The sequence below is a fragment of the Pecten maximus genome, chromosome 4, assembly GCF_902652985.1.
Source record: "Pecten maximus chromosome 4, xPecMax1.1, whole genome shotgun sequence".
NCBI lineage: Eukaryota > Metazoa > Mollusca > Bivalvia > Pectinida > Pectinidae > Pecten > Pecten maximus.
The window spans coordinates 26,736,050-26,752,009 of NC_047018.1; positions in this window are offsets into that span (position 1 = coordinate 26,736,050).

The following is a 15,960-nucleotide window of genomic DNA, read 5'->3' on the forward strand; positions in this document are numbered from 1 at the left end:
TAATTTCAAATCGAAGATTGATATATCTATATATATACATTTTACAGAAAAAATGAAGATTTACAAAGGCATGCATCTGAATGCGGAATGTTCTAGAATGGAGCGAGCACACTTTTGTAGCATCCAGTGTGCCAAAAATAAGATGCAGTTATGAGAGTTTCCAATATCGAACATTATTACGATTTCTATATACGTGGTAGGAATGTTCGACGTCACAGTGTTTTATGGACACCAGTGTAAACATTAAAAACGATTATTGCTTTTATTAATTGTTCTGAAATAACCCCCAACGTTTTACGAACTCTATTAAAACTGATTTGAAAAAAATAACGCTTCATGGGTTTTCTATCGATTCCTCGTCGAAGATGAAATAAATATACATTGTATATAAATATAACAACATTCGTTAAAAGTAATGATCATGTACTTCTATAACTTCATGACAAGTAGATATCGAAGTGCGATATGGATAGCTCCCTCTTGGGAAAATCATCGACGATGTGGACATATACAACTTCTGTCCCGATGGCTCCCAAAGTTTGTGAAAATAGGAATACTTGTTTGCTGTTGGGATTACGTAGAAGAGAATTATAAAGGAGACGTCATTCGGTGTAACCTTGGATACAGATGAGTTTTTTTGTTTTTGTTTTTTTAGAGATTATGGGAATTAGTTGGTGGAATAAGAGAGAAAATAAGGTGGAAACGTAACTGTATTGCTGATTATGCGCGCGAATGCAAAATCTAGCCAGTCAACGAGAAATGAAGGATGCACTTTTCAACACTCGGCGAATATTCGCAGATGCAGCCCCCGAGATCGTGTCACTGAAATGTCATCAAAAGGTCACCAAACATTCGTCGGATATTTAAATATCCCCGAAGATCCCCTACTCACCTATGCTTCAGACTTCATTGGCTCTGGGAAGCTCCGGGGATACCACCGAGGAAAATCTTAATGCAAGTGTTGAAAAATAGAAGATCTCCGCAGGTCTTCTGATGACCCCACATCGCTCGCGACGCTCCCCTAGCTCCTTGGCGACACCCGAGATCCTGTTCCCGAAGCTCCCTTAGCTCCTTGGCGACACCCGAGATCCTGTTCCCGACGCTCCCCTAGTTCCTTAGCGACACCCGAGATCCTGTTCCCGACGTTCCCCTATTTCCTTAGCGACACCTGAGATCCTGTTCCCGACGCTCCCCTAGCTCCTTGGCGACACCCGAGATTCTGTTCCCGACGCTCCCCTAGCTCCTTGGCGACACCCGAGATCCTGTTCTCGACGCTCCCCTAGTTCCTTAGCGACACCCGAGATCCTGTTCCCGACGCCCCCCTAGTTCCTTAGCGACACCCCGAGGAAGAAAATGTCCAGTAGTACTGAGCCCTGAGTTCTGCTTGGCTCGTGTTAAGATGTTTAAGGCTTGTGTTAAGTTGTGCTAAGCTCGTATTTATGTGTGTTAGGCTCGTGTTAAGATGTTCTGGGCTCGTGTTAAGGTGTTATAGGCTGGTGTTTAAGTGTGCTATGCCCGTGTTAAGATGTACTATGCTTATGTTAAGATGAGCTAGACTCGTGTTAAGATGTTCAAGGTTCGTGTTAAGGTGTGCTAGGCTCGTGTTAAGATGTGTAAGACTCGTGTTTAGGTGTTCTATGCCCGTGTTAAGATGTACTATGCTTGTGTTAAGGTGTGTTAGACTCGTGTTAAGATGTTCAAGGCTCGTGTTCAGGATGCTAGATCGCCGACAGCATATATGCTTTTTCACAAAAATGCATGAAATGGTGCCTATGGTATAGAAATTGATATCTGCAACAATCAAATGGTAAAAACTAATGGTGAGTATGGCCTATAAGACCGAATGTAGACGGGAGTACGACAGATGTTTTGGGTTGCAATTATGTTTTCATTTCAATTTTAAAAGATACAAAGTGGAGTTCAAACAGTTGGAGGGTGGTGATAGCGTTAAGAATGTTAAGTGGTACACTACACTCAGCCTATTCTTATTTTCAATTGATAATAATTACCCTTTTTCGGAGGTGTTGCAGCTTAAAATTGTTCTAGATTCATGTAAAAGTATGTTAGACTCGTGTGAAGATGCGCTAAGCTCCTGTGAAGTTACTTTATGTTCGTGTAACGGTATGTTAGACTCCTATGAATCTGCGCTAAATGCTCGTGTAAAGGTAAGCTAGGCTCGTGTAAAGGTAAGCTAGGCTCGTGTTAAGTCGCACTAAAGGATCGTGTGAAGGTGTGCTAAAGGCTCGTGTTAAGTTGCACTAAAGGCTCGTGTAAAGGTATGCTAGGCTCTTTTTGAGTTGCACTAAATGCTTGTGTAAAGGTAAGCTAGGCTGGTGTGAAAGTGCACTAAAGGCTCGTGTTAAGTTGCGCTAAAGGCTCGTGTGAAGGTGTGCTAAAGGCTCGTGTTAAGTTGCACTAAAGGCTCGTGTAAAGGTATGCTAGGCTCGTGTTAAGATGCACTAAAGGCTCGTGTAAATGTATGCTAGGCTCGTGTTAAGATGCACTAAAGGCTCGTGTACAGGTAAGTTAGGCTCGCGTTAAGTTGCGCTAAAGGCTCGTGTGAAGGCATGCTAGACTCTTGTTAAGTTGCACTAAAGGCTCGTGTGAAAGTGCACTAAAGGCTCGTGTTAAGTTGCACAAAAGGCTCGTGTAAAGGTATGCTAGGCTCGTGTTAAGTTGCACTAAAGACTCGTGTACAGGTAAGTTAGGCTCGCGTTAAGTTGCACTAAATGCTCGTGTAAAAGTATGCTAGACTCGTGTGATATTGCGCTAAAGGCTCGTGTAAATGTAATGTAGGCTCGTGTTAATTTGTACTAAATTCTCGTATTTAAGGTATGCTAGGCTCGTGAGAAGATGCACTAAAGGCTCGGGTAGAGGTATGCTAGGATCGTGTGAAGTTGCGCTAAAGGGGTAAACTAGGCGCGTGTTAAGTTGTACTAAATGCTCGTTTAAAGGTATGCTAGGCTTGTGTGAAGTTGCACTAAAGGCTCGTGTAAAGATATGCTAGGCTCGCGTTTAGTTGCCTTACGTTCGTGTAAAGGTAAGCTAGGCTGGTGTTCAGTTGCACTAAAGGCTCGTGTTAAGGTATGCTAGGCTCGTTTTAAGTTGCGCTAAATATTCGTGTAAAGGTAAGCTAGGCTCGTGTTAAGTTTTACTAAAGGCTCATGTAAAGGTATGCTAGGCTCGTACAAAGGCATGCTAAGCTCGTGTGAAGTTGCGCTTAATAAACTCATAAGTATTGTTCTAAATGCCCAAATCTGCTGTTAGGTTAGGATGTTAATAGCCGTCGTGGCAGCGCTGGTTCAAACTCGAGTCATTTCTTGGGAGTTATTGTGATTATTCGTCTTCTTCTTTGGAATTATGTTGGCGTTTGGGGGACTTCTGTAATATAGTTTCCCATTACAATTAGTACTTGTTAGAATTGTGTTTATGCAGTGATTGGTTCATGCAAAGTCGCGTTAGGTTCACACAAGCGCGAGGCTCATGTTAATAGTATTAGGCTCATGGAAAGTTGTTCTGTTCGTGTAGTGTCGTGTTAGGCTCATTTAAATGCCCGATTGAATAAATAATAAACATTTTCAGACATGTGCTGAGTCCACGATAAGTATCTATAGCATAGTCATTACAAAGATATTATAATACTTACGTTCACAAAGTAATTAACTTAATGAATTAGAAGCAGTTTTTCTTGTTTCATACGTCTTTGCTAGTTGTTGTTCTAGTAAATCGCTGGCCATTTTGATTTTTAGATGTATATTAATTAAACCTTTAATCAATAGTAAAATTTGAGATGATACATTTAATTTCTTATAAAAAAACACAGATTCGTTAATAGTTAAATGGCCATACTTTCCTTGACAAAACAATAGCTTCATAATAGTATCGATGTGTTTCAATCTTTACGTGTAATCTTAATCAAAGATTTCTATACATGAAGAGAGAACAATACTCTTATAAAGCACAAATTAAACTGACTCCGGTGTAACATTCTCAAATTCACGAGAAAACGAACTTTCAAAATGATGTTTCTGGACGACGAGCAGTTTTCGCGTTAGGCAGTAAGTATTTTCACTACCAATATAATGTTATGACGTCATATATTCATGACTATACAATTTAACGTTCGCGTGCCAGCTTCTATGTTATGACATAGATAATATTACATGGTAGAACAAGCCAGTTGTTCAATATATGCATACTTACATATTAACATAAAACCTATCACTTCCGTCTCAATCTTATCTTATCACTTAGTATATATTGCTTGCCTGGTTAACTGAGATCAGAGATATTCGTTTTAAGGACGGTAAGAAATAATCACAGGTAACATTCGTCCATAGAAATAGTTGTTCCAAAATAATGATAACATAAAAACGTCTTTGTAAATGTGACTTTTATTATCGTACAGGCCAAAACTTGAAATGTCGGCAGTCATCTCATGCAGGTACCCTTTTTATTGATAATAACCTTCGGCTGGAATAGTTAATTATATAATAATTATACCTAAATAAGATATAGAGCAATTTACCTACTACCAAAATTATACCCTATTACCAGCTTTTTTGTGTGACATACGCCATTCTCTAAGATAACGTGATTCTAGTCATGTTCATCGGCATTACCTGAAGAAATAATGGCGATTGTAGAAACTATTATAAGCGCCCCCCCCCCCTGCTCCTACTTTATTCGAGATGATTCGGTTAAACCTGTTCCGACTGTTGTTTTTTAAGATACATTTTAGAAATATATACAAAATGTATATAAAAAAGAGAAAGATTCAGAACTAAACCGAACTTGTTTTACACAATGGTGGCTTTAACCCAGTAAATCCTTTTAGCAACTGATTATATTTTGTATTTCAAGGTAAATCTTATTTTAAGACACAAACCCCGACCAAAACAGCACATAGAAGACACTTATAACCAGCTCTTGGTCAAGTCCCCATATCCTGATTCAATCAATGGAATCTGTTTTCAACCCTAAATTGCTATCCTGTCCTGAACTACTGGTTACTGCATTGGTTTACTGGATGATGGCCGAACGCACCAAGTGTAATAAAACGCTACTACTTGTATTGTACTAATCACTTTATTTGCAGACTGTTATCCGCTTAATTAGAATTCATTGCCGTGGCTTCTTTCGAGAAATTTGCCTCAAAAATGATTTTGTTGCCTGGCGGCCGTCAATTCACAGCCGATGAATGCCTAACCAATCAGCGAGGGTCATCACCGCCGCGTGCTCAGCCACTGCGGGGCAACATGGTGATATTTGAAATTCAGATTTGATAAACAGTGGAAATGATTCTATTGTGAGAGAAGGCGTTGAGATAGCTAGTTAAATAATTTTCTTTTGCACATTATTAGCTTGTATTAAAGTTATTAATGACTGGCGGGCTCCTGTAGCACCCGAGTTGTTCATATCTTATTGGACGTTAAGACGCCTTCACTCTGCCGCGTGTTGTTGAAAACGCAAGGGAAATCTGGTTGTATTATCAAGTAAATGTTTCACACTCGACATGACAAATTTGTAAGCAGTTTTAGGAGAACCAATCAATGCCTGGTGATTAACTACTGAGGAATAGTTCACTGTAGGCAAGACTCGGCGTAATGAAATGAATATTATTTACTACTTCATTGGAAGTATGCTGAGCCGTGTAATTAGTAGGAGTATAGATGTCTTCCTCAAATGTAACGTATACCATAGGTTGTCGGCGAGGCATATCCCCCGAGGGACCCCCATAGAGGACTGACAGAAAACACGTCCATTTCATGTCCGATGTAACAATCAAGACCACCCTACTCTAAAGGTCAGCAGCTCCAATATGAGTGGGCCTCGTTCTTGGTTTGAAACTGATCTAGTGTTTATATTACTTGAAAAAACAAATCGAGAATTTGCAGTACGTTTGATATCAATCGTGTAAGGTCTCACGGAATCTTTCATAGAAGTACCACCAGAGCACTAAATCTTCACATAGATAAGTTTACATTATTTTGTCTAGTAAGATGGAAATGTATATTTGCGCATATGAAGTATTAATTTGGCATGTTTCACTTAGATAATAGATTGACGGCTTCGAATTTAATCGGCAGGATTGTGTGTACTTTTAAAAATAAGCAGTCTGTTACCTCATACATGAACGCTACATCTGTCAAAAACGTCACGTATCTTGTACTTACTGCTGCAGGTGTTCGCCAAAGGTGAGAAGAAAAGCTGTAGACAGGTAAAATGCATTGTGAAAGTGTTAACATTTACATGACCCGTGCATTACACGTGCACTCTGTTCCCGTCGAGAAGCGAGAACACGATACCTATATATCAAAATATTTAGACAGGGTCTTTATGAGGTGCGAACTAAAACCTGGGGCCGATAGGTGCTGAGAAATTAAAGCACACTCCCACATATGATAGGCATTCTGGATCTCGGAAATGCTTGACAGAATGAAAGACAAAGATAAATCATTAAAGTTTCTAATTAACCTTACACTGGCAACGGTGTTTGTTTACATTAACGGAACGCGGAAACTAACATCTCGTCGATGAAACGAGATCCACGTGCAAGGTGCCCGCCACCGAGGATTTGCCCAACATGTATGTTGTTTTAGCGCGGTACCGTCCACAGGAAATCAAAGGCTCATGGTGGAACTGCTTTTGTTGTCAAAATATCAAAGTGAAAAAATTCGTGTGATTAGTAACATAACGACGGAGGTTTATTTTGTTTTGACTTACCACTATAAATGTTGCTGGTACGAGTTAAGCAGGTTTGTAAACACCACGCTGTAGACCAAAACACCGTCCCTCAATCGGCTATCTTTGCCAACGGCCATTCTAAAGATAGGTCAGCTTCATCTCGATTTGTTTTTGTCTTGCAATTTCCCGTAAGTAACACAATACATGATGCCATCTGTATTGTATAGTATCCATGCACTTTATTGATTTTACTAACCCACATGTAAGGATAAAAAGACTGAAGAAAAGCACTGCTATATAGATTTAATTAAATCTAACAATGCTAACGTATTTCGGCTGTATACGATAGAAGTAGATAAACACGAAATAAGAAACAAGCAAATGAAAACAAAGAATGGGAAAATAAAACTATAGCCACTGTCGATGACTTCCAGATCAATTTGGAGGGAAATCCACAAACTCGTCTGACCCTGTATTAGGGTTTTAAAGTTTTGGTTATTTTTATGTACAATTAACGGATCTATGTTAACAGACTGTACAGGATATAAAAATCTTAAACACTATAATATTGCAAGGCGACTTTTCTAAGTTCAACACACTTTTCAAAATAAAGACGCCAATGTCGCGCAAAAGATGCGGTTTATTATATGTTAATAAATTAACATTTGTAGATATTATACATATTAGTAAAATGCTTTCGATTTTGGAGTGTAAAGTTGTTAAATAAAAAGAGAATATATAACGGTGAATGGGTTAATTAATGATTAATAGTCTTACACGCCCTTTCCTGCCCAAGTGAAGATTTTGAATAACGAGCCCGGGGAAACATATACTTGTAAACAGTGTTGGAACATCGATTGAAAAATCAGAGACAATAAGGGTATTGATTAAAAGATGGGAAAAAGAATAAAGGGCGTCTGAAAAAATGTATTAAGTCATCTACCAGAATGTTCAAAGATTTATTTCGCAAAAGGTGACTAACCGGTTACAGGGAATTTTAGCTGTATAGCTTTGACTATCTATCTAGTCAGGAAACGTATGTGTTGATAAATAACTATTTAGTTAACAAGTGATACAGTTTGGGTAGACTGGCCCCCTGTCTCTACAATATTAAAATTGTAAATAAATTTGAACTTTATGATTTTGGTCTCCAGGATATTTATATGATTCTAAAAGAAGTTTCAAATAAGGGTGAATATATTTCTAGTACCAGGAATTTCATTAGCAATTCTTAACAAAAATAATCTGAGGGTGTGGTGGCCAGCCACAGTTTGGGATTCGGGGGTCAACTCACAAAGGCAATACTAGAGTCATGAATCTCTTCATAAGCCAGGAACTCCGATGATACATTTAAAAAAGATATGTTGGAGATTCTCTAGTCAATTGTATATGTTAATATATTTGTTTTATATAATACAACTATCCAGATCTTATACCATTTGCCCTCTATCAAGTGATAAACAACATCCTTGTAATCATGATGCAATATTCTTTCATTCTAGGCCAGTTAAAATGAAAAAAACGTCACTGTAAGAACAGTTATGTGGCACAGAGTATTCCGGCTGATACTGATATCCGGACCACTTTATAAACGATAGAAGATGTAGCTGATTACAATATGTCGTTAAGAGATTATACTCAATACATTATGTCAACCATGCCGTGCAAAAATAAGTCTTGAATGAACAATAGAAATGTGTATATTTGGCAAAATAATATAACAATACAAAGAAAACATTTTGTCTTTTAATGAAAGAATTGGTAATGTGGTTTATCCTAAATAAAACAGTAAATGACTTAAATAAGTGGTTATACTTAATAATAATTCAAATCTTCAGGCGCATCTTCGGAAAATGTGACAGATTGAAAAATAACGGCGTATAAAACATAACATTAAATAAAATGATTAATGGTTGGTAATTTCATAGGAAGCTGTATTATCATCAATATGTATAAGGAAATTTGAACAGATAGTGTATTTGGTATTCAATCCCTTCTGAGAAATATATCGATAATAGATGTTAAAAGTGTAAGTTTATATTGTAAATTGTACATTGTAAGGTGTTTGGAGAACACTGTTTACTGTACAAAAAGCTTAGAAATCAACAACATTAATATGATTACCGAAAACAGACGTACATATTGACAATACCATCTTCTCTGTTTTTTAAGATATGATAAAGACGTTCACAGTAAGAAGGTACTAACAGGCCACTCCCATAAAATAAACCACCCTCAAACAACAGCTGTATAATGAAACTGATATATCTGTATCTTACTTATCGCAAGTTTTAAGTTAGATACCTTTTCTGGACAATGCAATGTGGCCTGATGCACATATTGATGCTAGTTCCGTATAGAATGCAGATATAATTAATTAAACAAGAATATTTCTAATGTCATCCAAATCAATCATAGGGCTTCTATAGAGACTACAATATTAAAATATCTACAACAATTTGAGCAAATAAAACCAGGGCGAGTGGACGAGTAACGGAAACACCACATTTAACTCGATGTTACCAGTAGTCCGTGACGAAGTGGTAAGTTCAGGTGATAATTAATCAAAATGTGGACAAAAAAAAGGTTCCAAAAGCGTAATGTGTCCAAAGTGATTCCATCAGCTTTTGTCATTTTAACGTTATCTATAAACCCCCAGAGTGAAGAATATCAGAAGAATGTGGGCACATATCCTTTGTATTTATGTAGACATGTTGTATTGATAATTGAATAACGTTCACCATTTTCAGAAACAATCGTTTGGTATTTAATTAGGATGTCGAGTTAATCTTTTTGCGCAGTTAAATTACAGAAAGTGTAACCGATTTTTTAATAAATAATAAACAGACCTCAGCCATATTACAATATCCACCACAATCTTTACTCCTAAGTACTTTTAATGAATGAACCTGACCGCTGAAAATTGATAATATAATCTGACCGCTTCCACTGTCTATTGTCTCAGAACGAGGCTTTGGTCAGAACGCGCGGTGACGTTTGTGCGCGTGAAGAGCGAGCGCCGTTGTCACATCTGGACCAACCAGTGCCTGAGGAGCGAAGACAAATGTGTTTTTATTTGTATTCATACAGCCGAAAATAATAATCACTGCATTGTTTGATGCTTCTTGTTAACTATGCTGTCTTTGTGTTCCCTCACGTGCAGTTCAACATTCGTAGATGATATTGCCACTTTTCTTTTTATTTTACAGAGGGTAACCGTTGTAACGAATTTCTTGTGCTCAGTGTTTGACTATTGGCAAAGTGTAATGAAAAACGAAAATGATACTAAAGGCATATACATGAAGGCAGAAGTAAAGATGCTGACTGAAAAGTTAAAGGCCGAGTGATGTGTGAAGGAGGTCTACTATTTTGTATGTACCTCGTACAGTCACAACGCATAGTTTACATACAACACCAATGTATTCAAACAGCCGTGGCGAAATTAATAGATCACCGCTTCCTGAAACAACGACGATGAAATAATATCAATATTACATTATAAAGATACAGGAGCGTTTTCAGAGTTTGCAGTGCAAATTAAAATGTAAACAATGCAAGTAAATGGACGAAACCACGAAACATCGAAATCACTAATACCGGAAGTAGAAAGACTATTGTTTTATCACGTTTTCACCAGGTGGCATGCCTATGTGTATACCTTCGGACAAAACACTGCATGGTTATAAAGACCTCTGTGATATTTCCATTACATGTATCCAAACATATATTAATTGTTGACAAATTTGGTTTTGAAGTTGTGGCTACAAAGTATGCGTACTATTGTCTTTTGCACGAAATGTTTCGGAAACAGCAGTAACATGATGGTTATCGTGTCGACTGTAAAGAACTCCATTTTGAAGATATTTTATTCGAACAGTGTTGATAAACCCTTTTGTGTAACGATATTTACAAAATATGCATTCCATTGTCTTTTGCACGAAACAATGTGAATTGTTATAGCGATTCTTACCTAGTATGCAAGTCTTTTCTAATGCTTTTAATGACAACTGATTCATTTAAGTAAAATATCCACTAATGTCTCCCAGCATCATCAATTTCATAGTGACATCTGTACATTCTTGTTTCTGAAAGTAAAATTGTTTAACTCAAAATCGTGGGCTTTGTATACATGGACTGATTAATTCTATTCTCCTACACTTAATGACACAAAAATAATTTCTTACCAATTTTGCTTTCAGAAACCATTTTTCCTAACACCAAGTTGATATTACAATAAATGATGTATATATTACTGTTGAATCGCTAGATTTGTATTTTATACATTCATTGTGTATATTTGAGAACACTTCAGACATATATTTCTATTTTGAATCACCACCTATTTTCCAGATTACGCATTTCTTTTCCTTTTATTTGACAATACCACTAGATAAAACTACCAAAGGAATTATCGAAGTGCCAAGCTGTTACGGATGTAATAATTTAGAGCATACGTGTTTAGCAGGATCATAAGTCAAAGCTCAATTATGACATCATATACATTACTGTATTGAGTAAGGTAAGGAACTTCGCCAGTGTGCAAAATCAGGTAATGTCATTCAAAAGTGTTGTCAAAATTTCATCAGGAAATATTTTCTAACGACGAGGCTTTTTATCAAGAGTAGAGACGCTAAACTATAAAATGACACGAAGATATTACATCAACACAGTCTAGTTATTTAACCAACATCAAATCCAAATATTGACGATTTTTAAGGTCGGGCACGATCGAGAACATTTCAACAAACGAAAACGTCTTATATTGGATACTCAGAAAATCAGTCATGTAAAAATTCATATATTTTTCCACTTATTTTTTCGGCCTGGACGTCCTAATCTCTTTAAGTTATTTTTTTTCTAATTCTAATACACTATTTCTTTTCGTGATTGACGACCACTTGTTTGTATTTTCGGAGGAAGTGTTCTGCTTCTTAATTACAATGTGATAAAATGATACTACAAAAACATGAACATTTTGAAAATATTTCCTATATCTGACAAATAATATTTTCTAGTATTTAACCTTTTTATAGATAAGAGAGGATGTTTATACTGATTAACACTAACTTCATTTATTGCATTTTTCAAGAACAAGAAACAGTGTGTACATCGATGTGTCCTCAAAATCAAGGAAACTCCAAGTTAGGATGCAGAATTCTTAATTTGGATATTTATGGTTTGAAATCCATACAAAGGATTGGTAAAATCCGCATATAATACCCCCAGAGTTCTGCTCGAGAGAACTACTTCAGCAACGAATAATCTATTAAATTGTTTGACATCTATAACCGAATCACAACTTCAAGTAAATCATCACAAAATATAGTCCTAAAAACGTAAATCAAAACGTATATCGAATAACCCGATACTGATTGTAAATAGAAAGTCTGAAAACGCCAAATATAACGAATTATTTCATTTTAAAAACTCACTGTAATTAATTTTAATCCTTCTTCCGGTCAAACCTAGCTTTGGTACATTCTTATGTGATACTACTAATTATAATTGCATGACTATGCTTTTAATAAAAATAACGCCACTTGCAATTTCGAAGAATTTTCTTAACTTGATAAAGGAAGATTCTCAACGAAAACCAAAACTGTTCAGAAAGACAATAATATATGTCGATGTCTTTATAATTCTTTTTGTCTATAAAGATAATAACGGGTGTTGATGTTATAACAATATCTATTACTGATAAATACATTAAAAGATGTCGGTTTCATTACAATTCTTTTTGTCTATGAAGACAATAATGAATGTCAGTGGTTGGATGGCCACATTTTCCAAAATAAGACACTTGCGTACTTTTGACGGTTAACAGATAAAAATTAGTAGTAATCAGACCACATGATGATAAAGCTGTTTTTGCGATGTGTATAAATTTTAAAGCTTTACAAAACGTTTGCAAATAAAAAGATGTTTTTTATCATGGAAATTGCAAAACAAGATATATTTTTCAAAATATTGTTTTACTTTTTAAGTTTTAATCTTTGCGAATAGCGAAAAATTAAACTCACTTAAAATGAGAACATTTTCTCATGGTAGGCCATACATACGGTTTGCCTTCGCAGTCATTTAACAAGGTTATGAAATTAGACTGAACTGAATGATTTCACGTAATTTCAACGTAAGTCCATTCACATCAATACGACGCTGAACCGCTTGATCAGTTTTCAAATTAATCATTACCTTATATGTGAGATATAAAGTTTTGTTTGGTCACGTGAAAGTTTAATGAATCTCAGATAAGTTACAACTTATTCCTAGCAAGTATTTTGGCCTATGCCATATTTAATTCTAACGGAATCACAGATAAGATTCTTATTATCTGAATAAAACTAAAACATATTTTGTGACAAGCTTGGAAATAACACATTTTTTTTTCATTTTTGGAAACAAATGCATTGATCTAAATCACTTCAGAAAGTACAGTCTAATTTCTTCAATGTAGAGTTTTCTCACTTGATGTAAAGAATTTCGATATGTTAGGAGATAATTGATGTTAAGAAAGGATATCTCATTCCGTGGATAAGTATTTGGGTTTAGTCATAACTGACAATGGCAACATGTTGATTTCCCTATTGTTAATTCCATCCATGGTGTTTACTTCATGTGCAAATCGAATTGAAGTATTTTAATTTCCAAATTCTTACTACTATTAGTCAGACACCTATGTTGGTAGCCGTTAATATGATGGCTGACTATTTACTCGAGTGTCTACACAATACAATGAGTTGTTTACATCTGTTTCAGTATTGTGTTCAATGGATAGTTCTTGTGAGGAGGTATTCTTTACATAATTGTGAATTAAACTGCGTTCGTGGGACCCTTTCTAATTATAGGTTTTGTTGAGAATCCGGCAAAAGGAACAAAAGAATATAATATAAATCTGCGTTTGTGAGATTGATATGATATTATGTTGCATGATAAAATACACTCAAAATTTATTTTAAAAAAAAACCCAACTTTAACCTTACGCATGGAGCTTCCTTAGAAAATATCAAAACATGCAATCATAGACACTACAGCCAAAATAGTACTCGTGAAAAAGTAAAACTGAAAGAAAGGTACCATGTCATCTATGGATGCAATAAAACCACAGCAGGATATGAAGAGACAAAACAAGGACAGGAAAGTTTGACGTTCACAGGAATCATAATAAATAACATACGGAACGGACCAGGCCAGTTGCATATATGCCTGGCACTTAGTTACAACACACGTATGATGTATGGACAAAAGGCTAAGCGGTGGAGACAAGTGTTCAATCATTTCCTCTAGAAATCATCGACGATGATGAAATGGTCAGCGTTTTTAGTGCTACTGGCCGTACAACAGAAGTAATCAAACCGCCTGTCCTATGTTTCATATCAGACCATAAAGAATTGACGGTTCTTACACGTCCCAAGGGGGAGTCAGTAGATACAGAAGTGCCGTCTCAGATTAAACTTCTGCCTTATTACCATACCTAGAAAACATCCGTCAAAGACTATATGTATCCACAAGTACAGTTCTGTTTCTGTAATCAGTATTCATTGCACTTTTATGCGCTCCAAAACATCTGCACGAGACCTCCAATCAATGGCAGACGACCTCTCATGAGGCGGAGGTTCGAAAATGGCCATGAGGGATTTAGCGGGAAATGTTCAATTCATTTCCCCATCCCAATAGTTGTATTTGAAATTCAGATTTTTGCAAATATTGAAGTAGGTCTGAATCAGCTAGCGACCAATTGATATGGCTTGTTATATTATTGTCTTAGTAGTGAGTTGTGGCGGAACCAGTGTCGTTCCTCGTGGTTGGGCGAGCTAGATACAGGGAATTATTCACGGTGAATTTGCTTGTCGTAGCCACGTGTGTGAAAAGACACAAGGGAAATCACGCCCTGATGTATCCTAAATGTTTAACACTCTATCTTTCAACGCAATGTTACTTGTAATGGACCGATTACACGGGACATTGGAACCTAGGATCGCTTCCGAAACGCAGCCAGCCGTGCTCACGACGTTTCTGGGAGGGGCCTTCGGAGGGTGATCCAAAATTGTTCTCGGTTTCAACTATAAACTCTTTCAAAACCTACATCACATACTAATCTTTTAAATAGTTTGTATATGTCAAAGGCCATAATCTAACCATTATTTATCGTTGTAATTGATATTATATCGAAAATTCTATTTCTTTATTTGATCCCCCACGCCGCCTCGTTATTGTGCATATGCTTATTATTCCACGGTAGGTATGGGTATTGTAATTACCTTCCATGCACCCAACGGTATGACAATATCATGTTAGGGGAGGGATATAGTTGGTACCGTATAATAATCATCAGAACTATTTTCCTCTAATTAGATAATTAGGGGGAGAAATGCTAACTCTGCGAACACTGCACAGAGGGTTCTGACGGAGCCTCGCCATATTACGTGGCGAGGTATTCTGAATGTCGACAGAGATAGCTTCCAGGACTAACGTTTATGTCTTTATTTACTTACTGGGATATTCAAGCGTCTAGAACAAAACAAATATTGTACTTATGAAAAGTAAGCCGATAGCCCCCATCAGGCATCGGTCTGTGTATGACCTTGGCGTATGTGGTTTCTTTACAATATAGTGCAGTGTGGACAAACGATATTGCACATGTCGTGTACTTTTAAGTTTGTTGACTTTTTATGTTTCATATAGTTTTCTAGGATACAGCTAATTTCAATAAATCAGATACAAATATTAATTGCATCAAGAATGATAGATTTTACTTTATATTTTCTATTATAACTCCATGAAATACATATTCCTGTGTCTGTTTTTTTTCTATTTTAATTACCGTTATGTTAACAATACTCATACTTTACATTTGTTTATTTAATTGTATTTACTCGATTTAAAAGAATATTGAGTATTGATAGAATAAGTGGCACCTATATAGAAACCTTGCCTCTTTGGTTTCCCGGCTGTAACATGGTAAACAAATGTTGGTTTACGAAACATGGGTACTTTCTCTAAGATTGTTCCTGATAAACAGTTTTGTGTACCTGGATTTGACCGGAAACGATAGGTTCCATGTGTGACATATGGACCGTTTATCATTTCGTAACATCTGCCACCACCTCTGGTTTTGTATCGTCGCTGTTTCTACTTGTGTTCTTTCCTTGTGATATTGATATCGGGATTTTTCCAGGTGTGCTATGATTTCTGTCCTTTGATATGTATCGACACTGTGTATTACTGTCCTTACCTACCTCCATCACATATATTCCTTCATGTTAAATACAATTT